The sequence below is a fragment of the Zootoca vivipara genome, chromosome 6, assembly GCF_963506605.1.
Source record: "Zootoca vivipara chromosome 6, rZooViv1.1, whole genome shotgun sequence".
NCBI classification, from domain to species: Eukaryota; Metazoa; Chordata; class Lepidosauria; order Squamata; family Lacertidae; genus Zootoca; species Zootoca vivipara.
The window spans coordinates 68,718,285-68,735,156 of NC_083281.1; positions in this window are offsets into that span (position 1 = coordinate 68,718,285).

Sequence of the window (16,872 nt, forward strand, 5' to 3'; positions counted from 1 at the left end):
ACCTCAGTTGCTCCTCCCACTTTTGCCTCTGGCCCCACCTACCACCAGCATGTGGCCCCCAGATGGTAGCCCAGAAGGGGATGTGGCCCTTGGCCTGCAAAAGGTTTCTTACTCCTAGTTTTGATGGAGACAGGTTGTAAATGAGCAGAATTAGCACTGCAGACTTATTTTAATTTCCATCTTATTAAATCTGAAAAGTGCCTTTCCTTCACATAGCCACAGGAGTCCAGCAATGGGGGTGAGCTGCTGGTCAGTGCTTGCTTTTTCACTCACCCGCAACCCTGGTACTGCTGTTGTCTTAACACACCACCAGAATATTTATATAGATTTTGCTCATTTTGGAAGAGTCTGATCCTTACCGTTGAGTTCAATGAGGTTTCATTGTCAAGGAAGCAGGAGTAAGAAATGATAATAGCAATGAAAGGATGATGGACCTTGGGAAGAAAGGTGAGGAGAAACCATTGAAAAGGAGAAAGGAGAAAAAGTAGTACCATAAACAATATTCCTAACCAGCGTAAAGGCAGTGGCAGACTTCTCCCTCCAGTCAATCTGAGCTGCAAGGCATAGACAAGCTTTACATCGCCCTACTTTTAAAAATCCCTCGAAGATTTCTGGGGCTGTTGCTTGCTAAGGGTGCTGAGAGTTATTAGGAGATTCCTAATTCCTCCCACAGAGTTGCAATTCTCAGAGTTCCCTAAGAAGAAGGATTGATACCAGTTGCTGGAAGAGAGCTGTTGCACCTAGGTCTTGCTTGAGGGTTTCCCATAGGCATCTGATTGTCCACTGTGAGAACATGATGCTGGACCTGATCCAGCAGAAATCTCCTTGTGTTCTTATGCCTCTGGGCCATGTGCAGCATTCAGCCTAATTTCATGGGGTGGGAACAGGGCCGGCTCTAGGGGTAGGCTGGGTGGTGCAGGGCGCCAGGGCGCTGGGCTGGCAGGGGGGCGGAAGCCACACCACAATCTCCACACCATGGCACCAGGGCGCCCGACATGCTTGAGACGGCCCTGGGTGGGAAGGAGAGAAGAAGGAATAAAACCGAAGGCAAGCCAAAATGGATGGAGCAATTAAAGTGGGGGAAGCCTTCTGTAGATGATCAGTTCAGGCCTCTCACAATACTAATCTGTCCGTTCCCTGGCAGCCCATCATGCAATGGCAGGCAAGCTCTCTCTCTCTCTCTCTCTCTGTGTGTGTGTGTGTGTGAGAGAGAGAGAGAGCAAAGGGGTTGCACTAAAAGAGAAAGAAAGTGCAATGGTGTCAGAAAGTGAGAGCTAGAGAGAAAAGGGTTGCAGAAGGAGAGAGTGGGAGCGAAAGGAGAGCGCTGTGTTTGGCCCTACCCACTGCAGCATGTGACTCCTGTTCAATTGACCCTGCAGGATTAACCCTTGACAAAAATAATAATGTTCCCCAACACTGGCTTAGATTGCTGGAATGGGGAACCGGGGAAGGGGCGGATTTAGGTTTGATGAGGCCTTAAGCTACTGAAGGTAATGGGGCCCTTTATATGTCCAGCTGTCCTTTGTCAACAGCAAATTGTCGCTGTTTTTTTGTGTTGAATATATGCTATATGGTAATTTATGGACCTAATAGGTATCTAAAGCCATTTGCACATAACAAATAGGAGCCTACACAAAACAAAACAAAACAAACACTGTTGCTGTATGTAGGTTTTATTTTATTTGTTTTTTATCTTATATTTTGGAAATATAAGTTTTTTTCCTTTAAATATTTTTGGGGCCCTATGCTATAGCTTGTTTAGCTTATGCGTAAATCCAGCACTGAACCAGGGTCAGTTCATCTGAAGAGCCATAATGATGGGAGGTTATAAAACCCTGACAGAATGGCTTTGTGAAAATACATTTATTCCAAGAAAAGGTTGACAGATCTTTTTCAGAAAGTACCAGATTGAGCTTCTGACACTGAGTCTGTTTTCCCTCCTTTAAAAGGAGAGAATTAAATTGCTGCTGACCCCATGTTGAGAATGTCACCCTTCTATTTTAAAATAGCTCTTCCTGAATATCATACATTATCCGTATTTTTGCTTGTTATTTTTATTACTAAGTGCATTTGAATTACAAGATCTTCCTTTCTCAAGAGTTCATCAGCTCCTGCTGTTTTTCCCCCTGCCTGGAGTTATTATCCTCTCTCCACAAGTGACATGCAGTAATTGGTTGCTGTAGAAGTCATAATGAGGTTAAAAAAGAAGAGCCATTAGGATGACGGCAGGTGAGGAATGTAGAGCAAGAATGGAGAGTGACCCATTCGCCAACGCAAAGCCCTTCCTCTTTCAAAGGCCACCACACAAGGGCAGTTTGCGGTTCGAGGACCCGCCCCCCGCGAGAAATAAAGACACAGTGACACAGGGTATTTGAGTTAATGGGTAGAATAAGGCCCAACTTTATTGGTTAGAGCAAGTGAGAGGTATTGGCTTAGGCATTGGACTCTCTAGCAAGCATGACTCCACCCCGCTCAGCCGGGGGGGGGGGGGTCGTATCAGGTTAACACCCCAAGGAAGGAGCCCGTTGATGCAAATACAACTGAAAGCTCCCCCTGGTGTCACTGGGGTCATGCCATGGCCCTAGCCACCAGCAGGGCGTCGGACGGGATCCACGACCGCTGGATCCCTTAAGGGGATACCCCTATAAGAGGAGGGTTGGATGATGGCCACAACCAGTCCTCAAACACACCAGACAACTCCATATTCCAATGCCTACCGCCAAATTCCGAAGAAGTTGTGACGAATTGCTACGAGGTAGGTGAAAAAACCAAGAGGCCAGTGCCAATTAGCCAATTGGATAAAAAACTCCTACCAGGCCCCTTTGGGCAACCAAAGGCGACCAACCGAAGTCCATAGCAAGGTCAAAGCGAACACCCTAAGGGAAGACCTAAAGGGAGGGTGGGCGGGAGATCCGTTGAGGGGCAGCAGCAGAAGGTGTGATCCGGAGGCTGCCACGCTCTTTTCAAGCAGGTAAACCCCGCCCACGAGCTGGCCCTATTGGCCAGCCAGGAGCCTGAGCGCGGCAGCAGGTATAGGTGGAGCAGGGGGCCGAACATGCCCCCCTGCCCGCCCGCAAAGTCCCCCCTCCCTGAAGAGGAGGGATCTTATGCAATCGAGTGGTAAAGCATGTCGTGGACTGCATCACGCAAATAAGAAGCTAGGAACACAAGGAGAGCCTGCTGGATTAAGCCAATGGCCCACCTAGTCCAGCATCCTTTCTCACAATGGCCAACCAGATCCCTATGGGAAGCCTACATTCAGGACCTGAGCACAAGAACTCTCTCCTCCTAAAGTTTCCAGCAACTGGTGTTAAGAAGCAATTCTGCCTCTGATTGTTGCAATGTAACATAGCCATAAGGCCAGTGGCTCATGGTTCATGGCTAAAAACCCCTCGATGTTATGTATGCCGGGGGGAGGGGCACACCAAAAGAGGGGTGTTCCACAGACCCAAAGCTGGCTAAAGGGTCAAAGGAGGCACTAACTCAAGTCTGGTCCGTTGCAAGGATGGCTTTACTTCAGGTCTGCTGCTTCACAGGCCAGTTTCCAACGTGTCCCAGGTTACTCTTAACCATGGGTAGGCAAACTAAGGCCCGGCCCACCCCGGATCCGGCCCTATCTTCTTCTAAATCTGGCCTGTGGATGGTCCAGTAATCAGCATGTTTTTACATGAGTAGAATGTGTGCTTTAATTTAAAATGCATCTCTGGGTTATTTGTGGGGCATAGGAATTCGTTCACCGCCCCCCCAATATATTGTCCGCCCCCTCCACAAGGTCTGAGGGACAGTGGACCTGCCCCCTGCTGAAAAAGTTTGCTGACCCCTGCTCTTAGCAATTAAGTAGGCCTCCTCTCTTGGTGTGCCTGTTTCCTGTGCTGTTGACCTTGGCAATCTTAAAATCCAGGACTCTTACGCTTTGCTAGAGACTGAGTAAACCTGGAATGCAGCTATTTCCTTTTTGGCCTCAACTAGTTGGGCTTAAGAAGAGAGCCTGAAGATGTAGTAAGAGCCAAGCCTAGTTTCTTTGTTATGAAGTGTCACTTTGAGGCCTGGTTATGCCAGCCTGCTCTTTGGACTTCCACTTCCACACTTCCCTCTGTCTGAGGGTTTTTATTTCCTCCAGGTTTCCTCCATTCTGTCTGAGGTCCTTCCTCGCAACAGGCAGGTGCTCCCCCAAGCCAGTTGGAGCCTCCAGCCAGTGTCCAAATATGGTCCCCTCAGGAGCCGTTGCCTGGTTGGTCGCTATCTCAAGAGAGGACTGATGAAGAGGAAGCCAACAGAAGGGAGATGGAGCAGTTGGGCCAGCAAGATCCATGGATCGGCAGTGGGCCATCTACTGGTGTGTGTTCCTTGGCAGTTGCCCAAGGATGCTGTGCTCTGATGCTGGGTCTTCCCCAATGGTTTTATCAGTCAACCTGTATCAAATCATAAGTAGGTGTCAGTGCTGTGTGGGTGAAGTTAGCATTTCATTGCAAGCATGGCCATCTGGTTCATCACTGTGAGAAGAGGATGCTGGGCTAGATGGGCCTTTGACCTGATTCAAGAGGGCTCTTTTGATGATCTTCTGCTATGTTCTCAACCACAGACCATGGGAGGATTCCAGAAATTAATGAGTTGAGAAAGAATCCCACTGGGAATTCAAGGTTTTTCATGCATCTGTACTGCTGGAACATTAATCGAGCATGGAACCCGAATGTGCAGCTGAACATTATATGTAAATATGTTATGTCTGTTAAAAATTTCCCTCCTTCAGAAAGGGCCTGGGCTGAGTGGTATAAAGGGGCAGGGCATCTGGCTATAGAAGGTTGGCAGTTCGAGCCCAACCAGGGACAGCAATGGGCAGGATTCCTGCACTGAAGGGGGCTAGACTAGATGATGGTCGGGGTCCCTTCCAGCTCTATGACTCTATGATATACATGAAACATATGAACAAATTACAGTAAAATAGCACTAAGCACCTAGAAAATTGTAGCATAGCAATTGAAAGACAAATTTTGAAACACTGCTGATGAGGAGTACACCTCTTAATTTATCAAACTGCAAAAAAAAAAAAAATGTTTTCAGTTGCGTGGCGATACCCAGATCCCTTCAGAAGTAAATAAAGACACAGGACACGTTGAATAAGGTTAATGAGCATAAAAAGGCTACAACTTTATTGATTATGGGTGTAGAGAGGTATTGGCTTAGGCATTGGATCTAACCAACTATATCTGACTCCAGCCGGTTGTGCTGGCAGGAACCAAGAGATTGAGCCCTGGCTGCGTGTTCACTTAAGTGAGCCACGTCCCCCCGGGACGTCCAGATTGGATGTGCCGGGAGTGCCGTGCCCGGGGCACAGCCAATGGCCGGGGGGATGACAGCCATCCCTCCCCAGTGCATGAAGGGCTCGTGGGTGCCCGCAAACTCCCCTCCTGCTATGCCACAAGGGACTTTGGTGTCTGAAATCCAGACGTATGGGAGACACACCTCCAAGAGAAGATCATACCAGAGGTGGTGTCCTGCCCCAGGGAAGCCCTTCCACAGGGCCCCTGCTACTGATCTTAAGCACTTGAGTTGGTTGGTATTGGTCTTTCCTGAAGAGATTTGGGGCCTAAGCTGTATAGGGCTTTGTACTCCCTCATTAACACCTTGCACCAACCCCAGTAGCATACAGGAAACCAGGGCAGAGCTTTGGAGATAGGCGTTATCATGATCCCATTTAACCAGCCCAGTTAATAATTTGGCCTCCGCATTCTGTGCTAGCTGAAGCCTTTGGATCATCTTCAAGGGCAGACCCATGTAAGAATGCATTGCAACCATCTAAGTAGGGCATGAAACACAAATACAATCTATAGCCAATATGGAGAGCAGCCACCCACATCCCACACCTGGGGTGCAAGTACACAGAAGCAGCTATTCATATCAGATGGGAAATGAAACAGGTCTTCTGTACATGTTCCTCTGGCTGAATGCAGCAACTGGGGCTATGCACAGATAATCTGATAACTCTCAGGCAATTGGCGATAGAAGAGATCAGTACTGGAAAGGAGAAAATGGGACTGGATGTAAACTCTCACTGCTCTGCATTCCCATCTCCCCACCTAGCAGCTGATTGTCATGGCATGATGGCCACTTAGTTGACAGGTCCACATGATGCTGCGTGGGCAGACAGATGGATAAAGGCTCATAACTTTTTATAGCTGGAAAAACATCCACTATCCTTGCTCAGACTCTGAGAAGCGCTGTCACCGAGTTTCAGTTCTACAGCCGTGTTTCCACATCTGCCCTCTGAAATGTGTCTGTTTTTCTGGTTTTGAGGTCAGAGTGGCATCTGCGTGTGACGTTTAGAGCATGTTCGACATGCAAGGGCACCTGTAGCATTCCAGAACATCCCTGTGACGCTCCAGGAGCAAAGAGATGCAGTAATTCGTCCTGGAGTGGGGGGGTTTGCACCACCTCCCAAGGATGGAGGAAATTTAATCTCCCCAAAGTTAGCAGCGCTAGCAAACGTCATGTCAATTTCATGTCCAGGATGACTCCCCTTCTCTGAAGATTGTCTTCTTGCTACAGCACATCTCTCAGTTACAAAGAGCTGTCAGGGAGGGGGGGAAATCAGGAAGAGTTTGATGGCCGCAAGTACAGAGCAAGAAAAGAGATAAAAAATTCATGAACCAAATCATTGGTTTAAAGTTCCCCTATGGTCCCACTTCTAGGGTAAATGGAGAGAATGCAGGAAGATGAATGCTAATAGAATGTTTCGGTTGCTATAAAGTAGTGGGCAGACTCTAGTGATAATGAGCAAAGCGGGACTAGGAGCTTGTATGTATGAAAATCACTGTTTGCTGGTTACTGAGATGGGTGTCATTAACGAGCCTTTATGAGAGTCAAAGGGGAGTTTACATCTACTCTTGATGGTGGAAGGGGAGAGATTTGCGCAAGGAATACTTCGAGAGAGTCTTGCATTTCTGAATTCTTCCCAGATGTTTTGATACAAACTCTGCAATTGGTAAATAATGCAAAAACCTAGTTATTATCTGTATGGCATTTGTAAAAGAAGGTGCTTTTATTGCTGCTGATTTTTTGGGGTGTGTGTGTTGTTATTCTTAACCATTTTAGGATGTTTTATGAGAAGTCATTAATAAATGAAATAATTAATCAATATTTTGGATATTCTTAAGTAGCCTTCCCCAGGCACTAGCTCTCATCATCTCTGCCCATTGACGACACTGGCTGGGGCTGATGGGAGTTGTAGTCCAATAACATCCAAATGGCACCATGTTGGGGAAGGCTGAACTTGGGTGTTTTACTTTTTTGTTTTGCTTTGAGTTTCAGGCCAGGCAAGGAAGTTATAGACAGAAGCAACTAACTGGGATTTTCAAGATATACAGAAGACCATTAAAACACGATGGAGTAACAAGCTAAAGTACTATTTTTGTTGACGAAACGGAAGAAGGAAAACTAAGCTGGGCAGGAACAGTGATTGCTTTCAGACTGGTTCTTCTTCAGCATGCTTGGTCATATCATCTTGGTCATATTATCCTTAACAATATTTCCCACCTGTTTGGTAATATAGGATGAGGAAAAGGAGAATTCAAAAGTGGGGAACAACATGGTCCAATATTGTAGGAGAAAGTAGATACCTTACCAAAAATAGCAAAATGATCTCCTTTCCTCCAAAAAAACTGCACTGGATGAAGGTTGTATGTGTGTACATTGTTCATGTTTCTAAGGAATACATCCAAACCACACACTTATATCACCCTTATACCACTTTAACATTCATGGAGAAATCCTGGAAACTCAGAAGAACTTATTGTGCAGAGGGGCTAGCTGTAAACCACTCTGGGAATTGCAGCTCTGTATGGGGAAGAGGGTTCACATAATAATTCTCATCACCCTTAACAAATCACAACTCCCAATATTCTCTGGGGGAAGGCACGGGTGTTTAAAGTGGCTCATAGTGATTTAAATGTATGGTGTGAAGGTGGCCTGGGTTCCTAAATCTAAACAGAGATCCACTTGGTGCAGCCACAGATTCAGACCAACTCTATTAAGCCAATGGCGAAGAAGCCCTCGCTCACCACCTCTGATGAGGATTGCAGAGCCATTTCTCCATCTGCAGCAAGGTCACCTGCTCCATATGTCTGCTTTCATTGTCAATGACATGCTCACATTTCAGAGGAACATTAGGGTAAATTAACCTAATTATGTATGACAGCTAATTTTGAGTGTGAAGGAAGTGTTGAGGGACTCAAGGCTTTTTAACACATCTTGTAGCACTCTCAGCTTGCAGCGGTAGAGCTGGAAGACTCAAGCATGCAAAATGAACTTGTGTCGGTGAATGGCGTGCAACCAGTTAGGGACGGCTAATGCTGAGGACTACCGAGTTGAAAGTGCAGGACTCAATTGTGCTATGGAAAGGTGTGATGGATCTCTGGAGGGATTTGGAAGGATTGCCTCCAAGCATCGGTGTGTAGAATCTTGTGTCCTGTGGTGCTTGCCCAGCCTCCAAATAAGGATGTAATGAAGCTTGGAAAGGTGTAGAAAAGAACAGCATAAGATTAGAACATATGCTTTGCAGGCAAAGAAGGAACCCAGGTTCAATCCTCAGCATTTCCAAGTTAGAAGGGACCCCAAGGATCACCCAGTCCAAACCTCTGCAATGCAGGAATCACAGCTAAAGAATCCCTGACAGATGGCCATCCAACCCCCATTAAAAAAACGTCCACTGAAGGAGACTCTACCACCTTCCTGTGTAGTCCGTTTCACAGCTGAACAGCTCTTACCATTGGAAGGTTCTTCCTAGTGTTTAGTGAGAATCTCCTTTATTGTAATCCAATTCCATTGGTTTGAGTCCTATGCTCTGGAGGAGCAGGAACACTTCCATGTGTCCGTCTTCCACGTGACAGCCATTCAGATATTTGAGATGACTACCCTATCATTTCTTAGTCCCATTGATCATCTTGATTGCCCTCCTCTGCATACGTTCCAGCTTGTCAATATCCTTCTTAAACTGTGGTGTGCAGAACTGGACACTATACCCCGGCTGGGGTCTGACTAAGTACTGTTACTTCTCTTGATCTTGACCCTAGACTTCCCTTGACACCATTTCCTCAGGAAGCTCAATCCCCACAGTATGAGGATCAGGCCTTTAGTGTGGTGGCACCTAACCTTCTGGAATTCCCTTCTCTTGGTGCCTTCTGAAGACCTTTTTTCCAACAAGTTGAGATCTTTCCCAATACTGAAATTGTTTTTAGACATTTTTAGTGTTTTATCATTTGTTTGTTAGTTGCTCTGGACTCCTTCGGGAGGAAGGGCAGGATATAAACTTAATAAATACAGAAAAGTAAGATATAATAAAATAAACTGCCTCTCGTAACTGAGGTAATAGATAGCCATCATGGCTAGTAGCCATGATACCCTCTCCCTGCCAGTAAAAACCACAACAATAATAGTAACAGTAACCAACAATTGTCCCTTCATGACACCCAAAAACAACTAACTGAGGGGGCCAACCTTACAAGTTGTGACATTTTGCTATGTAGTAGGCAAAAACCACAAGGCACCAGCTAATCAGCCAGGTGGCAAAATTCCTACTAGGCCCCTGCATCAATACCGACGACCCCATGACAGGCACAGCAACGTCATGCGCAAACAAAAAACCCCTAAATATAGGGAGGGCGAGCGGGAGATCCGTTGCAAGCACACAAAAGCGAAAGCTGCTTGCCCCAATATATAGGCTGTGGCTGTCAATCAAAAATTGCAACATAACATTCTCCCCAGCAACAATACCCTCAGTGGCCATCCAAACTGACCCACCCCACAGACCAGGGTACGTCTCGTTAAGCCTTCCGCAACCCATGCTCTCCTTAAGGGGAGAACCTGCTTTACCACACTTCTTCCAACTTTGGAAAATGTTTTTCTTTTTTAAGTAACGTTTTTCTCTTTTGAATGGAGCACATACAATACTCCCAACTTTGTGTGTGTGTGTGTGTGTGTGTGTGTGTGTGTGTGTGTGGAGGCCTTCTCTTTTGATATCTCTTATATTGCTTCCACAAATTATTATCCTATTGCATGGTTTTCTTTTCTTTAGATATTTCATTTGCCATTCTCTTAAAGTGGTGTATCAGTCCTGCCTGTCGCTCTATAATTTCCAATCTGGGCAGGGAAATCTCAGATAGGGTAATCTGCCTGGATCCATCATGCTACGCTGTACTAATCACATCACGCAGGCATCTGTAATCTAACCCTTATCTTAAACAGTCCCAGCGATGGTGCCATAATTACTTCAATGAGACAGTGTAATCCTAAGCCTTATCTCCCTTATGGGAAAAATAAAATATTTTATGATAGACCAAAATGTGGCAGCAAGCGGAATATATAATACATAGAAGCTATCAAACGTTGTCTTCCCGTGTTTCTCCAGAAGCTGTTACTTTGTGGGAATCAAAGGTTGGACATCAATTATCTTGTATTTGAAAATCACATGGTATAAATAATTGTTCACTTCTTCAAACACTGACAAGTACCCCCACCCTAACAAGAATGCTAGAAGAGCCTGCTGGATCAGGCCAATGGCCTGTGTAGCCCAACATCCTATTTTAAGAGTGGCTACTGGCAGGATATGAGCTCAACAACATTCCTCCCCCCATGTTTTCCAGAAATTGGTATTCAGAGCCACGATGCCCATACCTGCTAAACGCCCTGAAAAAAAATGGAACATCCCATTTTTCCCCAGTGCAAGATCATAGTGGTCATTTTGGGTGCCATGATCTCGTGTGCTCTCACACCCAGCAAAAGAAGTTTTGGGGGACACACAAGATCTTGCCTGCAAAAAGGTCTGGGGTATGTGTGGCAAGAGTGAGGTGCAGGTCATGTGACTCGCCCAGGAGTGCATCCCAGAGGACACATGTCCTGGTTGGGGGTCTGAAAATGTTGAAAAGTATGAATGCCTCTGATAATGGAGGAAGAACATAGCCATCATGGCCATTAGCCATCGATACTCCATGAAATTGTCCAATCCTCATTTAATGCCATCCAGGATGGTGGTCATCACGGCTTCTTGAGGAACCCAGTTCTGTGGTTTAACTATGCAGTGCATGAAGAGGTGCTTTTTTCCGACCTTTTCTTTGTCTTCCAACCTTCAACGTCATTGGATGTTCATGAGTTTCAGTGTTATGAGAGGGAGAAAAACATTTCTCTATCCACTTTCTCCATGCCATGCATAATTGTATAAACTTCTATCATGTCACTTCTTCCTTGCCATATCTCTAAGCTAAAAAGTCCCAAACACTGCCACCTTTCTTCACTCATGTGTTCCTTCTACCCATGGGGTGACTTTATCAGTAAGCTTTTATAGGCTTCATTAGCAAACAGAGAACTCCTAGGCATAAATGAGCAAAATTGCAATGATATTTTTGAAACCGTTGAACTGTTTTGATTTGGCACAAACTCAATGAATAAGAAAATTCTACTCCGCTAAAATATCTTGCAACCTTTCTTCACAAAAGAGAAAGTAGAAAGTGATTAGAGAATCACTTACATAAATCAGAGGATAAAATCTGGAGGATTTGTCCCTGAACACTTGTCGTTGTTGTTTAGTCGTGTCCGACTCTTCGGGACCCCACGGACCAGAGCACTTGTAGGTGAAGCCTTTTAAGGTCTTTAAAGGCCTCGGCCCATCCTCCCTCTCACAAGATCCCACGGGGTGAACCTAGCCTTTGAAATCCCATGGGAGCATGACAAGGAGGCATGACTCCACCTCCCCACTGTTTTTCACGCCACGCACTAGCAGGCAATGTCGCCCCATGTGCAGTCGCACCCGGAATCAAGCTAAACAAACAATGCTTAACATTAACATTTGCAAAATCTATTTAAATCCTTCTAAATACCAATCCAAACATTATATATATTTTCTAAATTATTCCACTTGGTTGGAATGCATCACTTCAAATTGCTGTTTAAGATGCATCACCCGTTAGAGTGTAAATATTTTGATTTTTCTTATTAAGCTGGAAACCTAAAATTCCTACCAACTGCCAGCAATTCAGGGAATCAAACATGCTCAGGTGTTCAGAAAACAGAACTGAGTGGGGCAAAGCTGTCAAATTCTTCCCAAGCAATTGGGAGGGAAAAGGTAGGAGACTTTTACTTAATTGGTTTTTTGAAGGAGGTGAAAATGAAGACGGCCCTCTTGGAGTGTTGGTGAGACAAGGCATGTGATCTGACTAGATGCAATAATCTTGCACATCCTCTTTCCCAGCATTCAAACATCACAGAATCACAGTGCCCATGGCCATCTCATTTGATCTCCCACTCAGTGCAGGAATCTTGCAACTAGCAATGTAAGAGGGCATCATTTTTTTGTTCCTTCCTGCATTTGTCACATGCACCAATGTTCCTATTCTACAGCAGTTCATTCATTGGCCTGATCCAAGAGGCTCTTCTTATGCTCTTATGAAAGCAACAAGAATAGCAAAGATCAGTCTTGTTCACTGGATTGATTTTGGTTCCAGACATGGGATGAATAAGTGAATGCCTGCAATTTCTGCTTCTGTTTTTGTTGGAAACGTCTGACATGGCCATTTGCAACCAGAATTTACTTACTGTCAGGTTTAGCACTTCTCTCACACAAGGCACGGAATGCTGGGAGATTATTTTAAAAGTTCCGTTAAAGTTATAGAGAGACCTGGCGCTGTCTTGGTCGGGTTTTGAGGCGTCTCATGAACAGGAGTGTTACCTTTTTTGTGCTGAGGTTCTTCTCCTTTCCTCCATGTAAACTGTGCCGGAGCGGAAGAAGACCCATTTTCCTTGCGCTGCTCGATACCATTCAGCCTACGACCTCTTCACAGGCCTTTTCTGGGGAATTTATGTCGCCCTCAAATTCCCTCTCCCCTGTTCTTGTGATGGAAATGCTCGAGGTGATCAGAGCTTCAAGCGCACCATTCCTCACTGTTGGAGTCAGTTGACTTGACTGGCTTTCGGCCCCTCCCAAGGCCAGATATACACTACGTCCTCCCCCACCTCCTGCTGGTCTTCCTTTGTTCTAATTGCTTGCTCCGCACCTCCTACTTTTTTGAGACTCAGGTGCAGCCAATTCCTCCTCCTCTGCAGCTGAAGCCAACCCCCTCCTACCACCTGCCTCCTGTGCTTGCATCTCTGTGCTACTGTGAAAACTTACAGGCAGCATTCCAGAGTGAGAAGAGCTTATCTCACTTTCGTTGTGTAGAAGAATCAAGTTCCTGTTTTCTTCTGCCTCTTCCTCCCCCTCTGCAGATTCCTCTCTGCCGGCCATGTCTCTGACACTTACTTACTTACTTACTTACTTACTTACTTACTTACTTACTTACTTAGTTACTTACTTACTTACTTTTTTGTTGTATTTACATGCATTTGCATTTATTACATTTGCATTTATTATATTTATATACCACCTTTATCTTCCAAGGACCATGGCAGATGGGCATTCAGACTCTGCTTAAATGCCTCTAGCAAAGGAGGGGCCAGTTGTTCCCAAGTCTTTCTGCACCTCTACTGATTAACTTAGCTGCTGGTGGGGACCATGCAGCTGTTTCCAGCTGTGGAGGGGGTGAAATGCACCTTCAATCAGATGTTCTCTTGAAATGGAAACAAATGGTGATTTTTTTGGGGTAGTGAAATTTGCCAGGACCATAGCAGGGAGAGGAATAGTTCCACAACCCCTTAGATATCTGTAGTGTTCCAAGGCTTCTCACCTTGGCTTCTATTTGCATAACAAAACCTGTGCATCTTAATTGTATTCATGCAATTAAGTCACATCTAACCTGCATTGCAGGGGGTTGCACCAGATGGCCCCTGGGGTCTTTTCCAACTCTACAGTTGTATGATACTCTGATTCTCAGTCACTACTCTCTTAGCATGAAATAATACTCCAGCCAAATCACATAGGAGAATCCAAGTGGTTGAAATTTGTAGTCATGGTATTCATGCAGAGTCCTGAGAACATAATCTTGGAGACTTTTTATGTTTCCAAACATTTTATGGGCTATTCCATTTTTATAAAATTGCCAGGGAATTACCATTGGGTGAGTTGCTTTTTGCAAGCGAGATGGTGATAAATGCCTTGAGGACAAAGTTTCAGCAGCTGCCTTTAATTCTCACCCATAATTGTATTAGCTTCTATGATGGGAATTCAGACATAATTTGGGCGCAAACCAGGAAGGCAGATGTCTACATTTCATCGTTTCCATCCCAGAACTGAATGTGTTTTGCAAGTGAGACATCTTGAAAATTTGGCCCGCAATATCCTGTCAGATCTGAAAATCTCGTATTCCTCTCTTTCCACAGTTGGGAAGACACATTGATGGCCCATTAATCTTGACAGGTAATTTATCTGTTATGTAAGCACTGTCAATCATCATCATTCCTGGACTTTTTAATTATGCGCGGACAACGTAACAGAAGCGAAGAAGAAGAGATAACCATTACTTCAGTTTAATGAAGTGCCATGGCAATATGGAATGGATATTGATAGGGTCCAAAATAGGGACACAGAGAAGCAGAGATAGCTGGCATCCCGCTTCTGCCAGTGGACGACATCATAAGAACATAAGAAAAGCCCTGCTGGATCAGGCCAATGGCCCATCTAATCCAGCATTCTGTTCTCACAGTGGATACCCGGATACCTGTGAGAAACCTGCAAGTAGGACCCAAGCACAAGAGCCTTCTCTCCCCCCCCCCCGTTTCCTAGCAAGGGGTACTCAGAAGCTCGACTGCCTCCAACTGTGGAGGCGGAGCATAGCCATCACCTAGCAGCCAATGATAGCCCTTGAATCCCGCAGAGCTGAGAACCAATGAAAGTGTAAGGTATTTTGCTGCTTGAATTGAAGGATAAGATGGTGCTCCCTCCCACATCCACTTACACTTGGAAGTAGTGCCTTCCACTACTTCCACCAACGGCGCTATTTAGGGGGATGCGGGTGGCGCTGTGGTCTAAACCAGTGTTTCTCAACCAGTGTGCCTCCAGATGTTTTGGGACTGCAACTCCCATCATTCCTGGCCACTAGTCTTGCTAGCTAGGGATGATGGGAGTTGTAGTCCCAAAACATCTGGAGGCACACTGGTTGATAAACACTGGTCTAAACCACTGGGCCTAGGGCTTGCCAATCAGAAGGTCGGTGGTTTGAATCCCCGCTACGGGGTGAGCTCCCGTTGCTCCGTCCCAGCTCCTGCCAACCTAGCAGTTCAAAAGCACTCCAAAAAGTGCGGCGGGAAGGTAAATGGCATTTCCGTGCGCTGCTCTGGTTTCGGTGTTCCGTTGCGCCAGAAGCGGCTTAGTTATGCTGGCCACATGACCCAGAAAAACTGCCTGTGGACAAACGCTGGCTCCCTCGGCCTGTAAAGCGAGATGAGCCACCGCAACCCCAGAGTCGTTCGCAACTGGACTTAACTGTCAGGGGTCCTTTACCTTTTTTAGGGCAGTGTCAGGGTGGTACCCTCCTCTCTTCACCGCAATCCCCATTTCCACGAGGTGAGGTTTTATGGTCTTTATTTACAAGTATTTACAAAAGTCATTACAAGCTCATCACCATCAGTCTGAGTCCAAGAGATCAGATACCCCCCAATGATTTACGACTCCGTTTCCAGCATCTAAAGTGCAGGAACTTTACGACTCTTCTTTGGCTCTGCCCAGCCGAGCAGATGTAAAACTTCCCCCTCCCTCCGACTCAGAGCTTAACCCTTGTGGTGCCTGTGAGACTGCTTGCTCACCTGCCACTTTTCCCTGCTTCTCTGCCTGCACCGACTCCAGTCCTTCTCTGCAGGGTCCTGCTTCCCCCTCCCCTCGTCTGGCTCTTGCCAAATGCTCTCTTCCATGTCTGGGGGCTCTGGGTGCTCTGACTCAGCCCTGACAGGCAGGGTCCATGGCACACACACAGCTCTGTTCATTGACAGTTTGCCACCACTCCCCATTCTGAGCATCTGCTGTCTGAGTCAGCTACCTCGCTCTGTAGTGGTGGTGGAAATGCTCTGCAGTGCAAGGGACAAAAATGGGTGGTCGAGGAGGGTCAGTTGTGGAGGAGTGAGAGGTGTCCCTATTTTCATCTGAGGAATGTTGGAGGGTATGGCATTAGCTCTTCCTGGCCTGGTAGGACTCTATTTTTTATATAAAATATTGTTTATTAGTTTTACAAAAAAACACAACACTTTAAACACAACAAATACAAACAAAAATAACAAGAAAAAATAACATTACAAAAATAACAATAAAAACACAAAAAAATCAAAGTACCATAATCCTTTTCCTTTAACATTGTAAGAGGGGACTTCCTCGAGTTCCCTCTATCTGCGGTTCATTTCTCATTTATCTTTAGCAATTTCCAATTCATTGTTTAAAACTCCTTGCAATTTCAAATCTCTCATACGTCAATTTACTCAACATAATTCTCAAACCCGCAGTTTCTATAAACTTCTAAATCTAATCTCAATATACAATTTTGCCATATTTTTCCAAATAAACTTTAAAATCTTTCCACTCTTCTTCTGTCGCTTCTTCTCCCCGGTCGCGTATTCTCCCGGTCATCTCAGCCAGTTCCATGTACTCCATCATTTTCATTTGCCAATCATCCACTGTTGGTAATTATTGGGTCTTTCAGTTCTTGGCTAATAATACTCTTGCTGCCATTGTAGCATACATAATTTTTTTTACGTTTTTCTTGGGAATCTCTTTTCCAACTATACCCAATAGAAAGGATTCTGGTTTCTTAATAAATGTGTTTTTCAACACTCTCTTTAGTTCATTATAATTCTTCTCATGGCCTGGTAGGACTCTAAAGGCTGAGCAACAACTCTGGCTCCTGATTCACTACTGCTGGGTCTTACTCAGTTCAGTTGTCCAGTTCTCATTGCACGCAGGCTGAA